General features: G+C 44.4%; 1 protein-coding gene across 2 annotated transcripts in view; it reads left to right on the top strand.

Moving 5' to 3' along the window:
• The first annotated feature begins 700 nt into the window (after positions 1 to 700).
• The window catches only part of fut8b (fucosyltransferase 8b (alpha (1,6) fucosyltransferase)), a 79,222-nt gene continuing 74,034 nt past the window's right edge, over positions 701 to 5,888 (top strand). For both annotated transcript variants that reach the window (XM_079370920.1, XM_079370919.1), the window contains exon 1: positions 701 to 1,375. The gene's annotated coding sequence lies outside the window, so the exon portion shown is untranslated. The remainder of the gene's footprint in view (positions 1,376 to 5,888) is intronic.

A 5,888-nucleotide genomic window follows, 5' to 3' on the forward strand; every position in this document is an offset into this window, starting at 1 on the left:
GCAGTGACAAACAGCCTTAAGTAAATCCCCTGTCTCCAACACCTGGGGAAAACCTGAATACATGTTTTCTTTATCTGTCTAGACATACTCCCAAATGCACCAAGTTTATCCAACAAGATAAAAAACACAAGACAGAATGCTTTTTTTCCCGTTTGTTTTTATCACTCCAGTGATAAAGGTTGAGACTATGGTGATTATGCGTAAGTAATAGAACATGCCACCAGTGATCTGAGAGGTTGTTACAGATTAATGATGAGGTACAATGGGAAGGCAGAATGACTTTATGATACGGTTTCATACCTGCAACCACTTGTCCTACGGGCAGGCTGTGTGAGTGTCACCCTTTAGAGGGAGTTGTACCCTCCATGGCCCCGGTGGCACCTCTCTAAATGTGACTGCAGTACAACGACCTGACACTGGTGCGCGCACTGCAGCTTCCACTGCATCCTTCTCCCATCAGAGTCTGCATCAGCCAGTGTAAAGGTCGTCAGCGTTACAATCAGGAAGTCACACTGCCGAACCTTCAAAATAAAATGTTAGGCATTTAGCAACTGGATTCCAGCGAGTCCTCAGTAATGTTGTCTTAATATAGTCACATACATTTTAACGTCATTTTCTTTATACAGACACATTTTTATACAGATACAACTAAAATGGGTAACACTGCATACACAAATGTGAGATTACCAACCCCATTCCATTCAAAATGAAAACAATAACAAGAACAGTCATAAAAGTAGTGAATAATGCCCTATAAGAACTTCAGAGCAGTAAAATAGCCCATACTTTCACTCGATGATAACTTCTAATAATAATAATCCATAATTAGGCATGTGTGAATACTAGCTATAGGCCTATAGAGGCAGAGTTTATGTAAACTGGCCATGTAGCAAGCTAGCTGAAAAAAATGTACCTTGCAGCACCAAAATAAAGCTTAAAATTTCTAAGGAAAAGCTTGTACAATATTGTGTACTAACAAAATTATGTCTTTATGTGTTGTAGTTTAAACAATATTGCGTGACAGTGACACTGAAACAAGACATAACATTGTAAGTTTCTGCAAAACTTTAGCCACCACTCAGGCTTTTAATTTGAAGAGCTGCGACCGGATGTGAATCCTTCCCCCCCGATCTGATTCAGTTTGACACACCGGCCATCCTGCACACACAACAGCCATCCAGCACAGAGCAACCTCGGCTGCCGTATTCACAGAATCCCAGCTCTCCCAGTTCCTGTTTCCGCCGCCGCATTTGTACACTGTTTTTTTTTTTTTTTTATCTGGAGCAACACCATCTCGTCTGCACGCTGCGTCACACCCAAGCCTCCGCGCGCAGCCCCGGTCGGATGCCTCTGGAAGCCGGTGAATCATGTCAAGGTAGGTGATAATAACAACCCGAGCTTTCATGGCGGAAATGTTGGCGCTCAAGACCTAGATTCTCCCCACCGCTACATCCCGGCCTGTTGACTGCGTCGCTGCTGAGCTGACGGTGACCAAATAGCGGTCACGGTAGGTAGGTGAGGATAACAGGTCCCGTTATGTCAACTCCGTTATTTGAAGATGAAGCGTAGGGATGCACCGTTACTCACGTGCCCGTTATCTCCATAGAAACTAACCGCGTTCTCCTTTGTTGCTCATTCGTGTTACGAAGAAGCAAGTGGGGATGTTGAAAACATTGAGGTGTCCGTGTTATGGCCGTGGTTGTTAGCCTGAATTTCGCATTTTTTTTTCTATCCGGCCTGGACTGTGTGCATAAACAGTTACTGTGGTGCTTACATTAGGCAGCCTTGTTAAAAGCTAAAGACAACAACATTGCTAGACGCGAGTAGCTACAGGAGCTAGCCTGTCTGTCTGAGTGCGTTTGTTTCTGTTTGTCGCGCTCACGTATCGTTAAACGAACGTGAGAATACGTGTGACCTCCACCCCCCTGTCACCCGACACAGACACGATACACACAGGTCGGTGGTTGACACTTGTGTGTGTTTCCTTCTTCTGTCTGTTGGTGCTTCATGTGCGGCGGGCAGACAAAGCAGCTGCCTGTTTTTTCAGCCTCAGTGCGCCGCTGCCAGGATCAGACATCGCTTGGTAATAATCAGCACAGCCAGGCGTGCGTTTGTTTTCAGGGAGGCTATCTGGAGGTGTGGTTAATAAGGCCCTCTGATATGTGATTATGAAATACAACGGCTTAGCTATAAGCTGACTGCATCATCATCATCACATCAGGGCAGTCAGATGGAGCAGAAATGGTGATTTCGGCTCCCCATCCTCTCCTCACTCTACTTTGCATAGCTGAAGATAAGATAGATGGCAGACAGTGGATGTAGACAGGTCTGGAGTCATGACCTGTACAACTAGAAACTGGGGTCATTCATTAGAGGATGGAAGTATTCATAGTGATGCAAAAGTGCCACTTATTGACTTGTGATGAGTTGGCCTACTTGGGTTGGAAGAAGAAGAAAAAAAGACACAGAACAGTATTCTGATACTGTACTTAACCCTCAGCTTTACTTCTTTTTGTACAAGTTGCATTGTTCAGAATACCTGTACTATCAGAGCCCATGTGCGCAACACCAAATGAGATTTGATACAATACTTCTTGTTCGTCTGTCCTCTTCACAGGCCTGTATTGCAGCCATGAAAAATGTAGTTCTAAAATGTATTGTTAGAACAGCACCGTGCGTGTTGCAACATTTTTAAGGTCACACTAGTAGCACAGCAATGCATCGTGACTAACGTATCACTTGCTATTGTACACTTCGGCCTCTGCTGATTCCCACATCCTCCAGCTCACATTTCCACCTGTCAGTACATGAAGGACCGCAGCGTGTTGTCATAACATCAGAACTTAAAGAAGTCAATGCGTGTCTTGCACAACACACTTTATTGTTGTTATTAGCGATTCAATGGAGAAGAAGTGCAGTCCCCCCCCCCCATGAAGTGTAGTACTATATTACACCTCATTTCTCCAGCTGATATTACGAGACATACTTCAACTCCGTCAAGCACACAGTGATTTGTCTTCCTTCCTTTGACAGCATGTTGTTTGACAGTAAATTATAGGCTCGTGCCGTGCAGTGTAGGCCCACAGTTATCCCCGAGTCTTGATCAATTTGCAGCCAATATCCATTGTGTTCTTATTTGAATTATAGTTGCTGACAAGGGAGAAACTCGGCACCAATGGACAACTAATGCATCATTAATGTTATCTAATAAAGTCCGCCATGCTAACTGGAAGGGGATTGATTGAGTTAGTAGCCCTAACCCGTTCATGAATAAGTAAACAGCCATATATATTGCGGCGACAGCGGTCAATTATATTGCAGTGGAAGTCTGTCTTAGATTCCAGTGGCGAGGAAATGTCCTACTTCTGATGGATGCGTTTTTGAATTTGAACAGTTCTTAGCTGTCAGGGGATAATTATTTTACATAAAGCTAAGTGACTCATGCGTTGGCAGTAGACGTGCTGTGATCTAGGCGTTTGCCATTTTTGGAACGGATAGGCACAGCTATATGGGCGGACCCATTTATTTTCAGCCAAGTGATTGCTTTGGAGCGAGTTCGTTCCAGGCTGTGTAATTTTTGATGAAGCACTTAAATAAAATAGTAGTGATAACACTCAAACTAACCCTTGAAATGTACTTGGCAGGTTGGACGTTATTTTAGCAGAATGCCTCCCGGTTTGAGTTGTTTCTACTTTTTTTGAGCTGATTGCATCGGACAAAAGCTGCATTTTCTACCATGTAGTTGCTGCAACACATGATACTGCATCTATAATACACGAGGGGCTGCTTTCTAGAGAAGTAGCCCCCCCCCCTTCCTCTTAGCAGGACTATTTTCTCTCCTTCCCCTTGCTTCCTTCCCCCCCCCCTTTGCGCTTCCACCCTCCTTGCCTCATGCCACTGTCTGTCTTCATTTTTGACTAATGACTTCATTAAACATATTAGTGTTGCTCTGCCAAAGAGGTTAGATGAGGAGCAGCGAGCGAAAATGGGCGGTGACTCATTTCATACTTTTATCTGTATTAAACACAGTGCGCGTCTGTCACGTGGCGCGCTCCGTTTAGCCGTTTGATTTTTTTTTTTTTTTTTTGCACAGCAAACCACCGCCGAGTGGCATTTTCATTCAAAATAGCAGTCAAATTTGTTTTTCATTCCAATTCTGTCTGCAATAGCAGCCTGTCACCTGCACAGCAAGTGCCTGTGTTTGCATGAAAAGCCATTCTAATTTCAAGCATCACAGTGTTTTTGGCGCACAGTACAGTGTGTGTATAATGCTTGATATTGGCTTCAGCTTGCTGTTTTTACATCCGCGTTTTTTTTTTTCTTCTTCTTTTTCTGCACAATGTTGTCCCAGATATATCCTTTTCTTTTTTTTTTTCTGGAAACGTTCGACGGATGAGAAGAGAAGGCTGTATTGAGCTACGGAGGAAACAAACAACGCATTTTTTGAAGAGTTTTTCTTATGGGGGGGGGGGCCCTCATGCTACAAAATCACAAAGAACATTGAAGTGAAGATGCTACGCAAGACCCGGCAATGCTTGTCGCGAGCTCGAGCAACAATGCAGCCAAAAGAGAACGGCTGATCTGGAGGCATTGTTTAGTTGGTATTGTTAATCTCTGTGAATGTTTTTTTGCTGCTCCCAGATTCCAGACAATATACTGTAAATAGAACAGAAGCGGTTTAAATAGAAGCTTTTTTTTTTTTCTGCTCCGAGGAAGGAGACGACTGAAGGGTAACATATGTCGACGTATTTCCACGTATTCCTGAGAATTTTTATTATCAAGAAAGTGGTTTATCATGACAAGAAAGCCTAGCAAGTTCAGCCGCAGCAATCGCAATATTTTCTATTTTCTAAGGTTGGCATTTGGCTGGCATTTTGCATGTGAGAATTTTGTGTGGCAATTTCCTATCTCCTCTCTCCTCAAAGCTTATGAAGATACCAAGAACGAGAAGAAGAGAAGATCGACAGTAAATGGCTTTTGTGGAAAGTCAAAGTGATGCGTTTTGCATTAAAGGAACGACTGGGGCGTCTTCCAGCTGTTTGCAATGTGCAGGAACACACCTTTACTCGTCCTAGTCGGCTCTCTGCTTGCTGAATGCGGCCTTTTTTTAAAGGGCAAAATCTGGCAGGAAAAAAAAGCCTTTCTGCAATCACTCTTCTCCTGCTCTCATCCTATCGCAGGGCCATTATTATCTGTATTGTAAGACAGAGTGCCGGTCTTGTGATTGTACGAGCCAATCAAAGGGCGAGTGAGGGGCAGGTTTCCATGGAGAAAGCAGACCTGGCCTTAAGGACGCTGGAGCTCAGCTCGTGCAGCGATGCCTGATCCAGGCTGATAGCGTTCTCCTGCTGCAGGAAAAGAAAAAAAAGAAAAAAAAGGCACCAGCATGTCCTCGCTGCTCGCCTGCCTGTCTTAAACAGGATGGAGTTCTAAAAAGGATTTCAGTCAGACGTGCACAATAGCTGTGTGGCCTGATGATAGTTATGGCAGTATCAGATTGGATCAGTGAGGGTACAGGATCGAGTTCCCATAATGCCTTAGCTGGAGTGTGTGTGAATGTGTGTCAGGTTTGGGTGGAGGTCAGAGATCCTGACCTGGAACCCCCCCGCCCCCCCCTGTCGGAGCTATGTTTGGCCCTGCAGGTAGGCTGCCCAGCCTTCTGTGTGTGTGTTTCTGTGTGTGGTTCATTTACTTGTATTTAGCTGTAGCTCAAGGAGTTATTGCTGCTGCAGCAGTGGGAGTGGGTCTTAACACATTTCTCTTCTGCTCATTGGAAGCGTCCAGAAATGGGCACGTACCCATTCACAGGCAGTGCTTAAACCTCTCCTTCCCCTCCTCCTCCTTTTTTTTTTTTTGTTCTTCTCAGAGAGAAGCGCTGAAATGCCTCT

Source organism: Symphodus melops (assembly GCF_947650265.1).
Source record: "Symphodus melops genome assembly, chromosome: 1".
In the NCBI taxonomy this organism is placed as follows: Eukaryota; Metazoa; Chordata; class Actinopteri; order Labriformes; family Labridae; genus Symphodus; species Symphodus melops.